The sequence below is a fragment of the Moschus berezovskii genome, chromosome 24 (assembly GCF_049115385.1).
Source record: "Moschus berezovskii isolate FMDL1 chromosome 24, NW_MosBer_1.0, whole genome shotgun sequence".
NCBI classification, from domain to species: Eukaryota; Metazoa; Chordata; class Mammalia; order Artiodactyla; family Moschidae; genus Moschus; species Moschus berezovskii.
This window is the reverse complement of record NC_142483.1, coordinates 21,046,320-21,069,664: the sequence shown is the minus strand read 5'-3', so window position 1 is coordinate 21,069,664 and position 23,345 is coordinate 21,046,320. Positions and strand designations below refer to the sequence as shown.

The 23,345-nt window shown below is 42.2% G+C and overlaps 1 protein-coding gene across 3 annotated transcripts in view; it reads right to left on the bottom strand.

The window, feature by feature from the left end:
• The window catches only part of PTPRG (protein tyrosine phosphatase receptor type G), a 771,055-nt gene that overhangs the window by 437,496 nt on the left and 310,214 nt on the right, over positions 1 to 23,345 (bottom strand). The window lies entirely within an intron of this gene.

Genomic DNA, 23,345 nt, shown 5'->3' with positions numbered 1-23,345 from the left:
CATCTAGTGGGTTGAGGGCCACCAATGATGCTAAAGATCCTACAGTACAGAGGACAGCCTCCACCCCAAGCAGTGAATTGTGTCCGTGTGTGCTTAGTCACTCTGTTGTGTCCAATTCTTTGTGACATTATGGACTGTAGCCTGCCAGGCTCCTCTGTCCATAGAATTTTCTAGGCGAGAATACTGGAGTGGGTTGCCATGCCCTTCTCCAGGGGATCTTCTTGACCCAGGGATCAAACCCACATCTCCTGCATTGGTAGGTGGATGTTTTACCACTGAGCCACCAGAGAAGCCCAATCAGTGAATTACATCGACCCAAATGCCAATATTAAGAATTGATGCTTTTGAACTGTGGTGTTAGAGAAGACTCTTGAGAGTCCCTTGGACTGCAAGGAGATCCAACCAGTCAATCCTAAAGGAAATCAACCCTGAATGTTCATTGGAAAGACCAATGCTGAAGTTGAAGCTCCAATACTTTGGCCACCTGAGGCAAAGAGCTGACTCATCTGAAAAGACCCTGATGCTGGGAGAGATTAAGGGCAGGAGGAGGAGGAGACAATAGAGGACGAGATGGTTGGGAGGCATCACCAACTCAATGGACATGAGTTTGAGCAAGCTCCAGGAGATGATGAAGGACAGGGAAGCCTGGCGTGCTGCAGTCCACAGGGTCACAAAGAGTCCAACACAACCGAGCGACTGAACACCACCAGCAACAGTCAATAATACTGAGGCTGAGGAATGCAGATCTCCAGGGATTATCAGAACAGTGACTTTCTGTGTCCATGGTCCTTAAGAGGCCCATTGGGAGCTATCTAAGCAAATGAAAAGAAAGCCAAGAGGTAACAGATCTGGATTAAAATTCTCTCTTCACTTATGTATACTGGGGAGTAAGGGTGTTGCATGTAAGTATTTGAGTGAAGTACTCCACACCTAAAATAATCAATCTAGTCAACTCTGTGTTTCCAAGAAAAATGGTAACTAAAATATTCTTTTGAAAAGAGGCTATTACTCTTACTGCCACTAAACTCCCCCCTATTCTGCCCACGGACCGTTTGAACAGCTAGAAAACTCTCCCTGTAAAACAACATGACAAGGATGCCAAGAAGGTAACCAATAAGTGAGACATGCCGAAAGGAGACAGTAAGGAATGGAAGGAACTGTAGGGGGAGAAAAAGCATGCTCTATCTAAAGCAGCCAGTGGATGCCCATCTAACTGTTCGCAGCCAAAGAGACACTGACCCAGTGGGTATCTCCTTATTTAAAGAGACTAAAATCTCTCTCACTCTAACATCCACCCATTGGCCACCAGTCTGAAAGCTAATCAGTATGTTCCTGCATACAGAGGACAAATACTTGTAACCACCATTATGTAACTTCATTCTCTCCTCACCCAATCCCAAGATGCTTGGCTAAACAGCAGGCAATCCCTTTCTGATGCTGTTGGCTCTTCCTCACAATACATTATTGTATACCTTCTCACCATGCCATATGGCCTTTCCTGAATGCACCTGAAAATAAACATTCTAGAAAAGGTGGTGGGTGAGGAGGAGACAAACAGACAAAACACATTTTATATCGATCAATTTGTTAATCAGTCTGCCTCCAGCAAATAGCCTCTAAGTTTCTTAGGAACTGTTATTTCTCCAGAATATCAATCATGCCTGGGATTTGGTAAGTATGCAATAAACATTTGTTGACTAAATTAATATTTAAATCCTGATTAGTATGCCTGATGTGACCATTCTATTAATAAAGCCAGAGAGTGTGATGCTCTTTTTTTTTTTTTTTACAGTATCACAAAATCAAGACGTGCAGAAAAATAGACTATCACCAGAATTATCACCATGTCAACTTTTACGTGAACACAGAACAGGTCAAGTCCAGAAAAAGGTGGTATGCTACAGTGAAAACAACCTCCAGTTCAGTCTTCTACATCCTCAACTATAAATTATTTTGACTTTGTTTCATTCTAACATGAAGAATTATAAAAATACCAAAACAAAATGCACCTTAAAATACCTAAGGAAGCCAATGATGGCCAATCTTACCACAGTTATTCAATGCTGTACCAGAAGTTCTAGCCAAGGCAATTATACAAGAAAAGAAATAAAAGTCATCTAGATCATAAAAGAAGTAAAACTACCTCCAGTCACAGAAGATACAATCTTACCTATAGATGATTTCAAAGAAAACCACCAAGAAATGATTAGAGCCAATAAATGAGTGAAGCATACCAGATAAATATATAAAACTATACCCTGGAAATGAACAGTCCAAAAATGAAATTGAGAACAAGAAAAAGAATAAAATTCTCAGAATAAATTTTACTGAAGTATAATACTTGTGCATTGAAAACTACAATGAAATCATAAAAAGCAATTAAAAACCTAAGTAAAATGACAGACATCCCCTGTTCACACATCAGACTTTAAATTATTCCAGTGTTTGAATTGGAACTGATTCTGAAGACACAGAGATAGACAGCCTGCTGCTGCTGCTGCTAAGTCACTTCAGTCGTGTCCAACTCTGTGTGACCCCATAGATGGCTGCCCACCAGGCTCCCCCGTCCCTGGGATTCTCCAGGCAAGAACACTGGAGTGGGTTGCCATTTCCTTCTCCAATGCGTGAAAGTGAAAAGTGAAAGTGAAGTCACTCAGTCATGTCCGACTCTTAGCGACCCCATGGACTGCAGCCTACCAGGCTCCTCCATCCACTAGAAGCCTACAAATAAAGCTGTCCTTTAAGGTTTTAATCGCCTTAGTAATCAAGGTTCAAATGGTTTGATCACCATGTAAATACCACATTTTCCAATGATTTTCATTAGGAATTTTCAGATGTTTGCTTTCTTTCCTATCAAAATAGGAAATGAGGTAAATTCCACAGGCTTTATTCGTGGTAAACCTACATTGGCTACTTTGCAGTTTTTATAATCCTAATTAGACTTTTTTCTAATACTATATGGCAGTAGTTGAAAAGACCAAGGAATTCTGATACACAGGTTGGTGATCTTATAGAATAACAGGCAATACTGGTGAAACCATGTCACTTGATACATCTACAAACTGACAAGGCAACTAAATTTCCTGCATTCGAACTTCAAAATGTAGGATAATTCTGTTGTGCTTTACAATTTCAGGGAAAATGTTGAGTACTGACAAAAAGAGAAATGCAAATAAAAGAAAACTGGTGTTCACATATCGTATTTCCTATAATATGACTGACTCTACAATGAACCATTAAAGAGAACCGAAAGCAGGAAAAAAAAATGAAATTCTACTGGCTCATCATCACTACCCAAGTCACGGAATGAAGGCTCTCCAGGGCAAAGGGATCTATCACTCAGGCTTGTCAGGTCTCCCAAAATTAATTTCTTTCCATGAGATGCAGCAAATTCGCCAATATTCATAAAAGGCTCCATCAATAAAACTGAAAATGTTAAGTGTTTCAGTGAGTTTTGGTGATAAATGCCAGAATATGTGCAACAATTCTGATACCCTGACACTTTCGGGTACAAATTATCTCCTATAGAAAGTCCCAAATTTAACAACAGAGATCTCAGGAAGTACTTCTCCCACTTAATAAGCCTTGGCAGCATTTCAAATTAAATACTCTATTGTGCAAGGAGCTAATTATGTTAAGATTAAACCGAAAGAATGAGCGGGACATTTACTGTACTTTCAGTAATTATGCCAGCGTTTTATACTCAAAATAAGGTCCTTCTCAAGTTGAAAGTTGTCACTGCTAATCCAATAAACTCCACAAACACACAGCTTGCTCAATGTTTAAATATTTTGGAAACGAAGAGGTATTTTATTTCACCAACTAATTTTCATTTTACACTCTCTCCTAACTGCCATTATTTTCACTGTTTCCATTGTATTGCTTCAGAAGTTTCCATGTGTAAACACATTAACATCCCCTGAGTGTGTTTCTGACATGCAATTGAACAATTAATGCTTTTACTACCAAGGCCTACACACAGCCACTGAACATTATTCTATTTAGTGTATTTTTATCAAACACTCAAAGATGATAAATTTCTGCAAGCTGTTTGGTCAGCTGTTTTCTCCCCATTTCTGGCTTAATAATAAACTACAAAACAACCAAAATTAGGCACCTGTATGGTTTCTCTGCAGTTTACATATTAACCCCCTACTGGGGACCTAAGCATTTATACCAAAGTTCAAAAACACAAAATTAACTTCTGAGGGCCAGGTTGCTGCTGCTGCTGCTAAATCACTTCAGTCGTGTCCGACTCTGCGACTCCATAGACGGCAGCCCACCAGGCTCCCCCGTCCCTGGGATTCTCCAGGCAAGGTTAGCATTGTCAAATACCTCTCCACTGATGCAGAACATTTACAACCTCAATACTTAGGGAATAGCAATAAAGACACAAACACAAAGTCATGCTTCTGTGCTTCTGGGTCCACATTGAACTAAAATTACATAAAAGCCAAGAATCGCGTAATTTAAATATGTCTTTTCTTCTTGGTAGACTGAATGGAAAATGTTCTTACATTTGGACCCAGGCATTTGATGTCTAGGAATTTACACTTTAGATAAACTTCAGGTACAAAAGAAGTTTTAGAAAGGAATACAAAGATTGCACAAGGCAAAGATCCAGACTTTCTTTCTGATATAAAAATGAAGGCCTGAATTGAAAGCTACCTTTCTTAATATTAAAAAAATTAGAAAACACAGAGAGGAAGAATTGTTAACACTTCATGAATGTAACTGGAAGACCCCTGAAATTCCAATAAATAAGTAGTCAGACACATTATTATCTGACCCAGTGAACATGAGTTTGAAGGAACTCCAGGAGATAGTGAAGGATAGGGAAGGCTGGCATGCTACAGACCACAGGGTCTCAAAGAGTTGGACATGACTTAGCGACTGAACAAAACACATCATTATAAAAGATGCAGAAGGAGTAATACTTGACAGAAAATAAATGACATAAAGTAGAAATACGGATATTGAAGAAAGCCATGAATTACTGTTAGGTGGGAGAAGAGAAAGGTAAGTTATAGAAAGGTTTTGACGATGTGTTCACATTCTGTCTAATACATATTACCTAGACAGACACTGTTGAACCTGAAATCCTGAATTTGTACCTTACTTTTAACAAAGGGAGGTGTGAGCTGTAAGTAAGGCAGAGTGGAAAGAGGAATTGAGTAAGAACACTTGTTTCTACTTTTCATTATTTAATTTTTCACAGTAAGTCTGCTACTTCTAAAATTTTTTTACATTCCAAGTACTAAACACAAAAAGTTTCCCAATGTACCCCACTGTAAAAAAAAAAAAAAATGCCATTTAATATTTGAAACTGACACTTCCATGGTTTTATAATTCATAAAACTAACACATTTGTGAACTATTTATATGAAATGGTATTTAAACTATATTTGGATAAGCAAACAACAGAAACTATTTAACTTGTTTCACTCTAGACAATAATTACTGCTTTTGAAAGCAACCAATTTACACTGAACAGATTTTAGAACTATAGAAAAGTTGCAAAAATAGTATCATTTCCCTCACTCAGCTTCCCCAAATGTCATCTTATATAACCACATTCCAATGATCAAAACCAGAAAATTAACATTGGCAAGACACAATGAACTGAAAGACAGACCTTACATGAAATGTTCCAGGTTTTCATTCAAATCTTTTCTAGTTCTAGAATCCCATATTGCATTCCTCCTTAGTCTCCTCCCGTCTCTAATGGTTTCTCCGTCTTTCCTATCTCTCACCATCTCAACGGAAGAATCCTGATCCACAGCATGTCCCTCAGTTTGGGGTATCTGACACCATCCCAGAACTGAAGTGACATCAAGCCTTTTTGGCAAGAATACCATAGAAGTAATACTATATCCTTCCTGATTACTGATTCTAATTGTAAGAGAATCTTTCATTGATTTTGGGTTACTTAATGCTCACATTTATTAGCATTATTTGTAATGTCCTTTTTTTTGAGAGAGAGAGAGAAAAACTGCTTTTAGTGAATCATGGTCAAGACTTCAAAAAAGTAGGAAATGGATTTCAGTTGTAAGGTTTCCCCATCGCCACTCATGTCCCTCACATTGGGTTGGTTTTCTGTTATCAAGGGGGCATCTGGCCCCTACTTCACCCTGATTTTAGGCACATGGAGGTGGTGGGGAAAAAGTCAACCATCTCTGAGAGATTTGTTCTCCAGTTACATCCCTAGAAAGGAATGATGGCACTCTTAAAAATAAGAATAGAAAGACCCTCGGCAAAGGCTTGAAGCCAGTCTACAGAACATGTGCATGTGTGTCACTGAGGCACACCTCCAAGCAGGAAACCCTCCATCTGATAGATGTCTGAATCACTAACTATCCAAACACCAGAACACAAATACAGAGCAAACACTTCTTTTGAGACACTAGGTAACCTTCCTTTGAAACACTTCCCAGTTCCCCTCATTTACAAAGATAGACATTTACTGATTAATCAAGTAGCTGGTACAGTTATCATTAAAAACATTATGATTCTTTTAAACGAGGATCCTCTCTCTCTCAAAGTCTTTTGCCTCACAGATGGCACTCAAGTACTCCTGACACCATCCCCAGGCATTCCCAGGGCCCTTCTGAAACGCTTCCCTGTGTGGTATCAACAGGAACCACTTCTTCAAGGGTCAGTTGCTGAAAAACGGGATGCCAAGATAGAGGGCTGCAGCCTCTCCAAACATTCCATATTCTAAGCAGGTCTTGTGCTTTGGCGAATGATTTCTACACACTGAAAAGAGAGGAAGAAAAGAAGAGGGATCAAAAGCCAGAGCAAGAGATTTCATAAGATCTTTATCCACCACGAATCTCCCTCCTTTAGATAAGGGCATGTGGCAGAAGGAAAAGAGGAAGGAGAATTTCTAAAGGCAACGATTTTTTATTCCTACTGATCTGGTACACCTCTTAAAGTCTTGGGATAGTCAAAGTAAAAGGGGGAAAAGGGAGAGGGAGAAAAAGAAAAAAGTATTGTGGATATTTAAGTGAAAAGGAAGACAATTTACCTCTCTGACCCAAAAAGCACCCCCACCCCAGAAGTCCCTATAAATGTGAAGTTAGCCTGGAGATAGTAAATACAAAACCCATCAGCAACATTGAAAACCAATCCTCATAACGTACATAAAATCCTGGGAAGAAAAATTTGTGATGAGACCCAGTCAAACTTGAGGGGATAAGCTTCCCAAAGGTGGTGGAGAGAATCCAGCACAGGCTGCCACGCCAAGCCCACATCTCAAGGCCTGAAATAGAGAGAAAATGGTGGACGGCCCTTGTTGATGACACTGGCCGGGGAGCGCCTGGATGGCCAAGATGAGCAGATGATGGAGCAAAGGGTGTAAGCTCAGGGTTCTGTATCCCTATGGCTGGGACGGTCTGATCCACAGCTCTCATTGCTAGGGTCTACAACTGGTTTCAGAGTGCCTTTTCCCACCAAAAACCATAGTAACAGAAACAGCTGACATTTCTACTGGGTCTAACGCTGTCTAGGATTTGAATCAACAGAAATAATCCCATTCATGACCCACTACTCTCCTGGACACTGTTTGACAGAGAGGCAGCAGAGCAGATGACTGAGGCTCTCTCCTCTCACCACGCAGTCAGGAGGGGTGGGAACTGATGTGAACCCAGAAAAGCTGACTCGGCGGCCTGATCACTTAGCTGCTCATCGACACTGCCTTCGGAAATGTCACTCATTCTTAGTCACGTTAGAGAGCTAATCGGTAAAAAGTCTTCCTGATAAGTAAGAGAAATGAGGTGGAAAAACCTACCTTCCTTCGGCGCTCCCATAAACATACACCCACATTCATCACTATACCACACATTACCAATTTACTTTCCTAAAGGAAGTAATATTTTATAACATAAAATAAATGCCAAATGCAACCCATAAGCCATTCTACAGTACTTTTCTTTTTCTACCAGCTACCTAAAGTTGAAAAATGTTTCTAATGTCCAGAAAAAAATATAACGGACGGCCATATTGCTACCACTATTCATTTAACAGGATTCAATGTTTCAGTATATTTACTTTTGATGTTTTGTTGTTTAGTTGTTAAGTCGTGTCCAATGCTTATGGACCCCCGTGGACTATAACTTGCCAGGCTCCTCTGTCCATGGGACTCCCCAGGCAAGAATACTGGAGTGGGTTGCCACTTCCTTCTCCATAGTATTTGCTTTAGATTTAACATTACAGAAATGATATATTACAGGTAGAGCTAAAAGTTTATTCATGTTGACCTATGCGTTTTATTTACTCATTTCAGCAGCTGCCTGGTCCCCCAAGGTATGAATGTAACACATGAATTTACCAATTGCATGGTGAAACTCATTGAGGTTGTAGCCAGTTTTCTGCATCACAAATTGTGCTGTGATGAGTACTTGACATGTCACCCAGGCTAGTTGTATCAAGAGTTTTTCTCAGCTGCAAATGGAATTATTTGATCAAAAAGCAGAGAAATCTTCAACTTTAGTGAAGAGCTTCCCCAAATGGTGGAATCCATTTGCTCCCATCCAATGCCTCTTCTGAAGAAAACCCAAGTCACATTTGGCAACACAATTACTTCACTTTTTAACTCTTCATGGATGGTTCTGATTCAAAACAAACTCCTTAGATCTTCTAAAGATGGAACTGCACATGAGAAACATAATTTCAAGGAAAAGCTCTTTCTTTCCAAACAGAGCTGTTTCACCAAGCTGGGTATTCTGTTTCCGCCACGACCTTTGGATTCCTCTGGGAACACACAGTCTAGATGTGCGGAAGGCTCACACACTCCCTGACCCAGCTCACTGAGAAGAAACTGCTGTGACCCTTCACACATATATGGGGGCTTCCCTGGAGAAAAGAATGCTATCCCGTCCATTATTCTTGCCTCAGAAATCCCATGGACAGAAGAGCTTGGCAGGCTACCGTCCAAGAGGTCGCCAAGAGTCAGACAAGATCTAACGACTAAATTACCACCACCACACGTATACAATGATACGCCTCATGAATGATTGTGCCATATGAGCTCTAAGGAAGGGCCAGACCAGCCAAGCGCTGATAGTTCCAAACCAGCCTCAAATCTAAGTGTGATGCCATTTTATACATGGAGAAATCGGGGCTCACAATGAATAAGTAATCTGTCCAAGATCATAAGGCCAGCAAGTCACAGAGCCAAACACTACAAAAGCAATTCATCCGGACTCCCAAATCAACAATACTGCATTTCAAATACCCACTGCACTACAGAGACTGCTCTGAGTCCAAGTGCATGTTACTTCCACAGGAAATATATTTATTTGGCTCAGTCTACTCCATAGCAAGACCTCTTGACCAGTGTTTCTCTTACTGAGGCTCCAACAGTAAATGAAATATATGGAGAAGGCTCTGTGACCCAAGAATTCACTGTCTGCTTATTGGTTACATAGAGTGAGGTGGTATTTTCAGCTGTCGAGAGCTTTGAGCTGGGCATCAGAAATGCTGGGCAAAAACACTCAGGTATAAAATACACACCCCTGAAATCTGAATGCCTGTGGCCTTTAAAGTTAAACAGCTGTGCTGAGACACAGAAAGAAAAGTGAGAAAGACAGAGTCATTTATCTCCTTCAAAATGGACTGCAAGCCGGCAGTGTTGCTTGGGAGCTGCGATTCTAAAAGGCCTCGGTGATTCCCAGAACTGGCTGCCCTGATGACCACGACTCCTACCCCAGAATCGACCGGTTAGTGGGACACAAGATGAATTCTGAAGTGTAAAGTCAGAGAGAAACAGGTCTCTCCCCTTTTCCCCCGTGCAAACCTGTCACTTTTAAGGTAACTTAGCTGGAACCCAACAGATCCGAACATGACAGCTCAGTCCTGGCAAGAGAGACAGAGCAAATATTTTTTAAGCACATCAAACTTTCTTCATTTCATGGAAGTCACTATAGATTCTGTCAAGTGATCTATCCCATCATCCAACTGGGCCCAGAGTATGATATTTTTCCTACTAGAATCAAGTAACCAGTGGATAGACAGCACTTTTATGCTTTTTAACAACAAAAGCAAGCAGTAAGAAACTGGAGCCCTGAAGGGACCTTCAGGATGCTCTACTTAATGACCCTCCATTCAAGAAGCCAAGGAACTGAAGTACAGAGAGACTGACAATCTGAACAAACTATTCCCTTTTCCTAGAACCTGCTCTGAACTTCATCTGTAACTCTATTTCACTGCTGATTTCTAAACAGCAATGTTTTAAAACAAATTTCATAGTCATATTCATTAAGGGATCTTACTGTTAAGTGACTTAATTGATTTCACAATGTAAGGCACACACAACCTGGTTATTGTTAATTTTTACAATTCTATTTTAACTAACATTTCAAAAGAACCTTACAGTTTGTAGAGCACTGTCACAGAATTGGTAAGAATCATTTTTCCCATTTAACAGTGGAAACCTCAGAGTCCATGAAGTATATTGTGTATTAAAACTATTAACATGTATTTCCTGCAAAAGGCAAGAAAACAACGGTATTTATATAGTAGCATATATAGACACTTTTTTCCTAAAATGATATAAAGACAATGCCGAGAATTTTGTATTTCACATGTACAACTGCTTGGATGATCTTAAATTATAACTTTTTTTTTAATTAAATAAGGTAATATACAACATCTAGTCTACTCCCTCATTACTTGTATTTAACTTTTAGAACTACATATTTAAGTGTTTTAACCTATAAAAGCTGTAATAGGCACACACCTGGATAAAACTATTTCCGCTGATTCTTTACCAGCTGAGCCCCAAGGGAAGCCCAAGAACAGTGGGAGTGGGTAGCCTATCCCTTCTCCAGCGGATCTTCCCAACCCAGGAATTGAATCAAGGTGTCCTGCATTGCAGGCAGGAGCTATCAGGGAAGACTGATATTAATTTATATATCAAGAGAAATAAAAATACAGACGTTCACCAAAGCAAACTTAAGTTCACAGCGGATCTATTAATTGTAGTCATAAACTGGAAACAGTTCAGATGCCCATCACCAAGAAGCACGGGTAATTAAGCGATGGTAGAAACACACAACAGAACAGGACATAGGAGAAGAGACAACAGACTCCGTAAGTAACAACACAGACAGACCTCACAGACATGAAGAAAGAAAACCCGGAAACATACAGTACAGATGGTATGATTCCATTTGTAGGAAGATCAAGAACAGGCAACACTCATCAATGGCCACAGAAATGAGAAGAGTGCTTCCCTCAGGGAGAGGGGAGTTTAGTCGGGAACGGGGGCAAGGGAATCCTCATGAGGGACCAGGAACAGTCTTTGCATCCACCCGCGTGGTTGTGACCTGCATCTCAGCACATGTATCATTGCTGAACAATGCAGGTGAGTTCACTTTATACACAAGCATGTTCGTGTTGTTCAGTCGCTCAGTCACGTCTGACTCTTTGCAAGCCCACGGACTGCAGCACAACAGGCTTCCCCATCCTTCACCATCTCCCGGAGTTTGCTCAAACTCAAGTCCATTGAGTCGGTGATGGCATCCAACTGTCTTGTCCTCTGTCATCCCCTTCTCCTCCTGCCTTAAATCTTTCCCAGCATCAGGGTCCTTTCTTCTCCAACACCACAGTTCAGAAGCATCAATTCTTCGGTGCTCAGCTTTCTTTATGGTACAGCTCTCACCTGCATACATCATACATGACTAACAGAAAAACCATGGCTTTGACTAGACGGACCTTTGTTGGCAAAGTAATGTCTCTGCTTTTGTATATGCTATCTAGGTTGGTCATAGCTTTTCTTCCAAGGAGCAAGTGTCTTTTAATTTCATGGCTGCAATCACCATCTGCAGTGATTTTGGAGCCTAGGAGTTACTGGAGCCCAGTAATAGGTACATCAGAAAAAAAAAATAAAACCCACAGCAGAAAAACCCACATTGACTACCAAACTCCATCCTACTCAGGTTAAGCAAAACAGGGAAGCCACAGAGAGAATAGGCTTAACTTACCAAAACTGTTCCTAGAGGTAACCTCAAAGGCAGCGATCCTACAATGCTGCTAAATCTAAAAAAAATTCTAAGTAAGTCATCAAATAAGACCTTGTTATAAACGTGCTTGCTGAATTAAATATGAGGCTATTTCAGGTACAAAGACCATTGCCCAAAGGTACTTGAAATGACATGAGTTCTACAAAGTCTGGCCCTAGAAACTTTGAAAACTGTAAGAAACAGCATTTGACCTTGACCCTGAATTGTTGCCTTACTTGTGCTTAATCAAACAACCAAAAAAGCCCCATATCTTTATTAACAATTTTCTGTTACAAATTACCCTCAGGGTAATTCTACAGGCCAAACGTGTTCACTTTGCCCAACAAAACCTTCAGAATCAAACTCACACGGGAAAAATGTAACAGGGAGAGGTGAAAGAGCCCAGAAGGTGGGGAGAGGAACAAGGAGAGGGAGAGGAAGGCAAGAAGGGGCACAGAAATCCAAGGCCCTGGGTGGGGGAGCCCGGCCCACCAAGAAGACAGCAGGGAGGCCAGGGTGCGGGGGGCGGGGGGGGGGTGGAGGGGGGGGACTGGGCGGGGCGGTGACCGGAAAGAAGCAACATCAGCAAGCCCACCAGGGGTAAGGCCACAGAAGGCCTTTTCTTCTAAAACTTAGGGACTGTGGAATCAATTCTGAGAAAGGAAAGGAATCCCAGGAGGACTGTGGCAAAGAAGTGACATAAAAGATAGCTGACAATCTCTGATCTTGGGGCTCTTGCACCATCAGGTAAGACTGAACATGACTCACTGCACAGAGTTTGTATACAGATCATATGAGATAACTGACAATTTTCACGTCCAATCCAGAGCCTGGCACAAACCTGGGTCTCAAGACATGTACCCTCTCTTTTCCTTGGCGAAGAGACTATTTGGGGGTAGGGCAGAAAGAGGAAGCTTAAGTAGAACAGGAGATCTTAAAAAACAGGGTGTACTAGCCAACCCTACTTGATAAACCACATCCCCAGGACAGTCACAGAAGAAGGCAACCACTCCTGTATCTCATGCTGTAGGCTGCTGGGAGAATGGTGCCCAGTCCAGCAAGGCCACAAGGGCTCAGACTCTCAGGGGAATAAAGACCACTGGGCTCAAACTTTATAACGGACCTCTAGGCCCCAGGCTCAGGCAGGAACTCATCAATGAGCCCCACACAGCCCTGGGCTGCCTCTCATCTTCAAAGGGTCAGAAGCATGTGTTTGTCCTATGACAAGTTAACTGTGAGTTTTTTTAAAAGAAGGGCTTCCCAGGTGGCACAGTGGCAAAAAATCCACCTGCCAATGCAGGAGATGGGAGAGAAGAGGGTTAGATCCCTGGATTGAGAAAATCTCCTACAGTAGGAAATGGCAATCTGCTCCAATATTCTTGCCTAGAAAATTCCATGGACACAGGAGACTGGTGGTCTACAGTCCATGGGGTCGCAAAGAGTCACACACAACTGAACACACACACCCATGCACTAAAAGAAGGGCTACTTCCCCCAGCTCTATGAGCTCCATCACCAGCCTGATACAGGACGAATGCTCTAGGAGATCCCGGAGGAAGGCAGGGGGAGAGGGATCACAGCGAGATGCAGAAGAGGTGCAGGAATGGCTTGAATTGTCAGGGAGTTAGACCCACCCAAGGCCCACTTCTGTCACTCCCCAAAATGACCCGATTCCCTAGTTTTACTAGGAAGATCAGAGTCATGAAAAGATCAAATGAGTAATGGATGAAAAGAGCTATAGTGTATGGTTGATAAAAAGCGGTGAAGAATGAAAGTTATTATTATTATAAAACAAAAGGGCAGGAAAGAAGAGAAGGGGACAGGCTCATGTTCTGCAAAGGTCACCGACTTCCGCGCCAGCTCCATACACACATCCCCTCACAGTGAACCAGCTACCCAGCAGGGACCTGCCTCCCCTGGCTCTCCTTCCATCAGTTACCCATTTAACCATTCTCACTTCAGGCAACCAAGTCAGCTCAACAGGGGCCGCTGGTATCTCTCCACATGCAGCCACTCCTTGGCCATGGAGGCGGGCTGTGGGCAGCAGGGGGGAGAAGCCATGCCAGGTCCCCGGCAGGGGCGCCATCAAGCCTGCTGCTGCTGAATCACAGTGACAAGAAAACCCTGATGGGTTCCAGAAGGAACTTCTGGGGCCAGGAGGCCATCTGGTAGGGCTGCCGTCCCAATCCTGGGCAATCTGACGAAACACGACGCCTGACTGGGAGGCTGATGTTCCACTCAGCCAACAAGCCTTGAATCCCACATCCAAGCCTCCTGTGACCCAGGCCCCAGTGCTGCTGTGGTCTCTCTTCCCACAGACACACGTCTCCAGTAGGATAAAACAGCATCCAGTTCCGCAAAGGGGAAATCCCTGTGAGGTGTAATTTTTACAGGAAGGAGCGATGCTCACTTCTCTGTGCTGACTTCCAGCCAGGTGTTCAAAGATGGGGATGTGACTGCCCTTCTTCCCTGCGGTCCTCAGCCCCTGTCTCAATCTCAGCGGCCTGGACAGAATAGGTCAAAAGCCTTCCAGTTCGTAAACCAACACCACCTTCTGCCCCTCTATGACATGAGAGTTAAGGAAAGCAATCAGAGTCAAGTGCAAATAAAAGTGTGTATGACCAGGGGAAGAATGCCTCTTCACATGGATCAGCAGTGGGGAAAGGGAAGTACAGATGTTTAATAGGAAGGGTCAAATAATAAACTAATAGCCGGTGACAGCAACAGGAGGCAGTGTTTCTAAAGAGTGGACAGAGCAAATTCAGCCTGTTCCTGGATGTAGCGGGAATGGCGCTGCATGAATTACCCATTGCACATGGAAGCAGGGATAGATGAACTCCTTGATTCATTTATAAAGCAGCACCATCACAGGTCACCATATTCTTATACTGGCCATAAAAGACTGAAGATTATACCTATGGACAAACCAGAGTTTCTCTGTCTGGCAAAGGAAGACCAGCATTGACTTAACTCCACCAACTTTAACCCCAGTACAAGACCCCAGGCCTTCTGTGGCTGTCCTGGTTACATGGCCATCAGAGGAGATATAATTTGCCCTTGGGGTAATGGGCTCAGCTCAGAGATCTGGCCCCAGTGGCACATGGTGCAGACATAGCAAAGTAGGAGAACTTAGTCAACGAGAAGGCAAACAGGCTCTGCCTCGCTCATGGAGTAGAAGCAGCTTGTTGCCACCTGCCCTGCCAGCATGGGGTGGGGGGTGGGGGTGCCCTAGGCCAACACAGGATGATTTTATGGTGATCAGGTAAGAGGCCATTTGGAGCAGGAAGAAGCCCTGCCCCACTTACTCCACTGCAGAGTGACGGGATGGCGCACAGTCAGTACCCACTCGTCAGTACCACCTAGGCAGAGGTGGTCTGAGTTTGCATCTTGGCTTCACCACTCACTAGGTGTGTGCTTCGGACTGAGACCTCTAGCACTCAGATTTTTCAGCTAGAAGAGGATTAAAAATAAGAGAACTCTCCTCAAGTGACTTTTAGAGAAGATGAGAACAATGGAGCTGTCTAACTGGTAGCTGCTTTATTATTATTATCACTGTTGTGGTGGTGGTTGATGTAACAGGGTTGAGGACGACCACTGAATGACAGCATTCTAAGTTGCACTGTTTTTGACCCCACAGATTCACTAGTCACATACATGACGCAGTTCCCCAGCTTGCTTCTGGACAAAAAGCATCATCATCCCCAGTGATCAACAAAAATGATCCATGGTCTCTGGATACCAAGACACAGCTATGAACCCGTAGATTGGAGGGGACAGAGCAGGGGTGGCAGAGGGAGTGGGCGAGGGAATGACAATTTGACACTGGTAAGCTGACACAAACGGCCCTTCCAAGACACTGAAAGCTCGCAAGACACCGTCTGCAGAACCACTGAAATAGGATGGAGGGGAACATCGGGGAGTAATCTAGGAAGAATAGGAAACCAACACTGCATGTTACAAGGAGCTGGATCCTGGAGTCTCCTTCATAGTGTATTTCGAATCTGTCGTTTCCTCTCAATTTGCAGAGCACAGATGTTGAAGAGAAAACCTTAAAACGTTTGGGTTATTGAACACTCCGGGTGACTGCTGAACCAGATTTTAAGAGGGCCATGGCAGCCAGAAAATTACAGCTACGAGGTGAAAAATCAAGAGCTGAAACAAACTTAGTTCACTGCACAAAGTTGAACTTGATAGTGTTTCAGAGCAAAATCAAGTGACAAGCAAATGACTCTGCTTCCCTAATCCCCCTGGGATTTGCCTTAATTCCCCCTGAATCCCCAAGATGCTCAGTGTAACTGATTTGCTTACAATTAACTAGCATTAAAAGACTGAGGGTCTCCATGCCCAGCAGTCAGGTGTCGGGGGAGCATGATCCACTGACTGATCGATAGACAAAGAGGGACATCTTTAGAGATCAGTATCACAAGACAAAGTCCCAACAGTGCTGTGAGACACTGGAACACTTTTTTGGGTGAATAAATGAAGGAGTCATATGAAAGAATAGGCTGTAATTATGTGGCAGGAAGAAATCTACCACCCCAGCTAACATTCACTGATCCTTATCAATGACAGGTGCCACAGGGAGGGCTGTTTGGTTTTGTTCTCATAAAAATCCCACGTGGTAAGTGATTTTATTCTCCCCACTTTACAACAGAGAAGAATGAGGGATGCAAAGGAGTTAACTGATTTGTCTAAAGTTCCATTAACTTAGGGGAGAACACGACCTAGGGTTGGGACCCGGAGCAACCTCGATCTTACCACTGTTTTTCTTAACCATCATACATATAACCTTGGACAACCTTTTCAGAGTTGGTATAGATGAATGAGTTCTGCTAAATATCTAAGGCACCTCTGAGGTTCATTCCAGGTAATATTCTTACTGCTGAACTCTCTTCTAGTGAAACTGGATAACAGTTGAAATCAAAGTTCACTATATATACAAATCTGACCTTTCTTTTAAATGTTTAAATGATGCGTTCAGAATTTAATGATGACCCCTCCCATCCCAGAGCAGGGGGGACTCACCACAAGGCTTGAAAAGAGCAAGCAGGAGCAGAGGCCTATCTTGGGACCCCAGAGTCGTGTTGCTCAAGGTGACACAGGGGTTCTGGAGCCTCACCATGGGAAGCTGGGACGCGCTGCCTTACACAGCAGATTGGCAGAGAAGACACAGGGAACGTGGAGACATCCTTCACCCTCTACACTTCCCTGCCCTGGAGACACCTGTCACTCCAGAGGAGAGCCCTGATGAGCCTGCCACAGCCAGGAATTAAGTCTATGCAATTAGGACCTGTGCCTAAATACACACTCTGCTTTGGTCCCAAACTCACAGCAATAAAATTCCCACTATTTTTCCCCGTTCCTATTATTTTGAGAATGTTCAAACATACAAAGTTGGAAGAAGTTTTACAGTGAACACCTACATGCCCACCACCTCAAAGCTCTCCGTGACCTCACCAAGGCAGATGCACAGGTGAGGAAAGAGAGGGGTGAAGAAAGCTGAAGCCACAGCATCAGGTCACTGTCAACTGGTCATCAGACATGTCCACCCCGTGTCTGAACCTGAGCACCAGCAACCTGACGGGCCTGGCTCCGCTGCTCAGGGGCACTTCCTGGGTTTCCACAGAGAACTTCAGGCAATTCTGTCTCATCACCTTCAATGCAGAGAAAGCCAGTAGGTCTTCTACTTTATACCCACAGATTTACTTTCACTGCTAGAACTGAAGAGGAGTTTAGGGGTCACCCAGTGAAACTTAATCTTTTATTTTACACTTGAGGCAAATAAGATTTCAGCAGGTTAAATGACATTTAGGATCATGTCAGTTCAGTCGCTCAGTCATGTCCAACTCTTTGCGACCCCATGCATCGCAGCACGCCAGGCCTCCCTGTCCATCACCAACTCCCGGAATTCACTCAAACTCATGTCGATCGAGTCGGTGATACCACCCAGCCATCTCATTCTCTGTCGTCCCCTTCTCCTCCTGCCCTCAATCTTTCCCAGCATCAGGGTCTTTTCAAATGAGTCAGCTCTTCGCATCAGGTGGCCAAAGTATTCGAGTTTTAGCTTCAGCATCAGTCCTTCCAGTGAACATTCCGGACTGATTTCTTTTAGGATGGACTGGTTGGATCTCCTTGCAGTCCAAGGGACTCTCAAGAATCTTCTCCAATACCACAGTTCAAAAGCATCAATTCTTCGGCGATCAGCTTTCTTTATACTCCAACTCTCACATCCATACATGACCACTGGAAAAGCTGTATCCTTGACTAGACGAACCTTTGCTGGCAAAGTAATGTTTCTGCTTTTTAATATGCTGTCTAGGTTGGTCATAACCTTCCTTCCAAGGAGCAAGCGTCTTTTAATTTCATGGCTGCAGTCACCATCTGCAGTGATTTTGGAGCCCCCCAAAATAAAGTCTGACACTGTTTCCACTGTTTCCCCATCTATTTGCCATGAAGTGATGGGGCCAGATGCCATGATCTTAGTTTTCTGAATGTTGAACATTAAGCCAACTTTTTCACTCTCCTCTTTCACTTTCATCAAGAAGCTCTTTAGTTCCTCTTCACTTTCTGCCATAAGGGTGGTGTCATCTGCATATCTGAGGTTATTGATATTTCTCCCAGCAATCTTTGGATCACATAATCGGGGGGAATTAAAACTCTCCAATAAGATACCTGGAGTATTTCCTAAAAAACAAATTGGCCTGATAGCAGGTAAAAACTAGGCCAACAGGAGGGAAATGCTTTGCAACAGCTTTTAACGAGCAAAATGCAACTGTATTCTGCTACTCTTTCAAAAGTCTGGGAGGGAATTCCTTGGTGGTACAGTGAGGAAGACTTGGTGTTTTCACTGCCATGGGCCCAGGTTCAATTCCCAGTCGGAGAATTACAATTCTGCAAGCAGCACAGTGGCCAAAAGTCAATCTATGAATGAATAACCAACAAACAAATAAGAGTCTGGGAAACACTCACATTATTACCAATGATCTTTTAATACTAATTAAGGTGCCTTAGCCAAAGTTCAAGAAAGACCGTTCTTCTAGGTGACACTGCAAAAAAGTTTTCACGACATTTATTATATGATAATACAAAGTATAAAAGCCCTATCAGCCTCTGCTTATGTCTTATCTTAATTCTGCCCCGAGAAGATTCTTTCAATCTAATCTGACAACACATAATGGATCTGGACCTCCCAGGTGCCTCAGTGGTAAAGAATCCAACCTGTCAAGGCAGCAGATGCAAGAGATGTGGGTTCGATCCCTGGATAGGAAAGATCCCCTGCAGGAAGAAACTGCGACCCACTCCAGTATTCTTGCCTGGAAAATTCCATGGACAGAGGAACCTGGCAGGCTACAGTCCATGGGGTCACAAAGAGTCAGACATGACCGCACATGAAGACAATGGATGTCAAAACCATTAGTGCATCCAAATCACGAGGATACAAGGCAGAAACCTAAACAGCGTGATAAAACCCACCAGCACTGGCACGCACTAACTGCCAGGACTGCCGAGGAGTGCCCCAGTCTCCAGAAGGAACGCCAAGCTGATGGAGCTTCCGGCCACATGTTCTCCTCTCCTCTCCCACTTCTAATTAACACCAGTCTACGCCTTCTTTTAAGGCTTATGAAAATCACTGCAACTGATCTGGGCTCACCTAGAGATGAAAATTACTTTCCCAATTGCAGAAAAAAATACTTTCCGCATAAACAACAGCAAAGGCAAGCCTCTTTCTTGGCCCCTGCATCGTTTTCTTTTATGTGGAGCATTTCTCCAAAGCTTTGAAGACAGAGGACAAGACTCCAGGAAAAGCACCATGGCGAGACAGTCAAAGGCAGACAACATCTTCTGCCCTCAAGGACTGACTCCTACACTGGTGTCTTTGATCAACATCTTCGCAGGGTTTTGTTTGTGGGCCCCCAGTTTGACAAAAGCTTTGAAGAGTGATGTCTGTGCCAATCTGGGGGGCTAAATAAAAGCTACTCAGTGGAAACTCTGGAGAATGACAATTATAGCAGACAATCTGTCTTTGACAACTTATGTCACCGAAACCATCATAATAAAAGCTGGTTTTCTAAAGGACCATTTTGAAATAGCAGTCCATATTTTCTTCAGTTGGCAATAAGAAGAAACCACTAATTGATATACAGCAATTGGGGTGATTCACTAAAACGACTGAAGTAGAAAAAGCCAATACTAAACAAAAGGTGATTTATTGTATGATTCTATTCATATAACATTTTGAAAATGTTCAAAACTTCAGGAATGGAGCTGTATTAGAGGAGGATAGGGATTGGAGACGAAGGTAGGTGTGGGTATAAAAGGGCAACCCCGGGGATCCTTGTGGGGTTGGAACTGTTGACTGCGGTGGTGGATACATAAACCTACAAAGGTGAAAAAGTCATGTAGGGTTTTAATATGCACACACGTTAATGCACATTGTGCACACACACACAAATGAATACAAGAAAATCTCATCACTAAACGTGACAGGTGGACTGTTATCAATGTCAATGTCCTGGGTGTACAATTACACATTACTGCTGCAAAATGTCACCAATGGAAGAAACTAGAAAGACAGCTATACATGAAGTATCGATACCTCAAATTTTTTTATTTAAAAACATCAGCTGTACCTCTATGTCCTAGAAGGGGAAAAAAAGCCTTTCCCCCCGCTTTGCTAAAGGCAAAGAAGGAAACATCTAAGAGTCTATGGCAGCAGAAAAGGACAAGCGCAGCTGTCAGCAAAACAAAATATGATGACTGGGGGACATGTTAAAATTTAAGAAAAGGATTTCCTTCTCAGTCTAGCACTCATATCAACTCATTATGAGTTGACATCACTTGTATCAACGATTTCAATTTCGCATCCTTACCTCGAGGCACAACTTTTCATTCAGAAACAAGTATAGAACGTTTCCTCCTCTATTATCTCACCGTCTTTAGTAACGTGACAAAGCAATCATGCATGATTTTATGGATTGATGTACAAATTAGAAAACCTCAGTGTCTTTCCAGAGCTTATTAAATGTTAAAAGGAAATGTGCAACTTCCCTGGTGATCCAGTGATTGAGATTTTGCCTTCCAGTGCAAGGGGTGCTGGTTTGATCCCTGATTGGGATGCTAGGATCCCAAATATCTTGCAGCCAAAAAAAAATCAAAATGTAGAAACAAAACAATATTCAAAAAAATTCAATAAAGACTTAAAAATGGTTCACAGTTTAAAAAAATTGATATGGGCTAGTTAACAAATGATCTGCTCTATTGATCAAAACTAAGGACATAAGACAAGCTGTTGTGGGGTTCAGGTCATTAGTTCTAAAACTATTTCAATGTGCCTGCCATTCAACAGCAACCATTCTTTACTTATTTCCCTTATTTAAAAAAACAAATGAACAAAATAAGAGTCTTGACCAGTTACCACTTCATTAGTTGACAAGCAAACTCGTAGCAACCAAAACGATGGATTCCTTACCAGGGCTTCAAGCAAGAAGCTCTCCTTTCATCAGATGTATATAGGACAGAGCTATGGGAAGAAGTATAATTTTATTTCATGATGACTCTGATTTTTCCTTTTTGTGATATTCCATGACTTAAGAGAAAAGGTAATTTTAAATCAGACCTGGTTTGAATCTCAGGTCTGTGATTCCGATAACACTGTAACAGGAGTTATTTAATAGTTTTCCCTGTGTCTCAACTTCTGCATTCCTACAAAACTATTATATGGATTTCGGTGAGACAATGCCCTGAAGGCCTTAATACCTGGTACATAGTGGGTGCATAATAAATGATCAATTCTGATGATCAACAATTCCCAAGCATCTTTAAATATTCAAAACATTAATACTGGGAAGTCCCTGCCCATCCAGTGGTTAGGGTTCAACACTTTCACTGCTTAGGGCTCAGAGAACTAACATCCCAGGAGCTATGAGGTTCATGTTAAAATATACTTTAATTGTTTTGCAAAAGAACGCTATTGCTCTTTCTGAGAGCCTCCATTAGATTAACCTGTTCCACTTCAAGTTTTTAAAAACCAACCCTTAAGCAAGTCATAAGACACAATCATAAAAATTTCACTAACAGTTCAGGAAATTTTTTGTCTCTAGTTTCTTATTTTCTCATCATGACCTGCATATACAAAACAATGAAAGTCATGTTTGCTAAACCAGGAAAAGGAAAGGATAGTCTTTATTCTTAAATTTATTAGTGGATAGTTTATTAAAAGGAAGTGTGTAATGAACTAGTCTATCATGCAAAATATACATTACATGGTTATTATCTTTAAAACTGAATTTACCGTTGGATCCAATTACACACAACAGCATCATAATTAAAAGTTAAGGCTATTTTACTAGTATAAAAGAGGCATCAGGCTGCCACAACTCAGCTCACCCCAACTGGCATCTCATGACATGTTTTCCACAGAAGCCATGTATTATATTAGTGAGTTTCTTAACTGAAAGTGCTAAAAATGAGTAAAACTTCATTTATATGTTTCAAAAATTGGACAAAATACCTAATCTCATAGGGAAGACAAAAAAATGTCTTTTTCTATATACTACACTGAGAAAACACCTGACATATCAAAGCTAATTTGGTTTACTACCATGATGATACAATCTTTTTATTATAAATACTATATTATTATAGGTTGGTTTTTCCCCCACTCAGTGGCCAATTTGTATTCATTTCCAAGACTAAATTCAGCTGTAGAAGCACTGCTAAAGCTGCACATCCTTTGAAAAGAAATAAAAGGAGTTGGTGATACTGCTAATTAAAATGGACTGAAATATATTTACTCATTCAACTGTCTTCTCCAGGAACTTTCTCAAGTGGCTTTTGGTAGCAGTGTGCCACCTATTGTTACAAAACGAGCTTCTGTGTTTGAAGATTTCCTGTTTCTTTCTACAGGGAAGCAAAGCGTCCTGCTGTCTTTTTCAAGACAATGAGTCTTTATTTCCCTTCGTTCTTTCCTGTCACTTCCAACACCCGAAATGCAAATGGGCTACAGAGAAATTAACCTTTTAAAAATGTATTACAACCCATTTCAGGCATGAATCAGCTTAACTCCGTGGCTATCACACAGGGGTGATCTTTTTCCCAGAGGAATCTGTCAATGCCTGGAGATACAGTTGTTAAGACTGAGGTGTGGGGATACTGGCTTCTGGTAGGTAGAAGCTGGGGATGCTGGTAAAGCATCCTACACTGCGCAGGACACCCCCTCACAAGGGAGAATTACCCAGTCCCAATACCCATAGCACTGATGGTTAGACACCCGGATTTAATTAAAACCAGTATATCCTTTCTTCCAAAGGCAAAAGAAAGCCATATATGATGGCAGAACAAAAA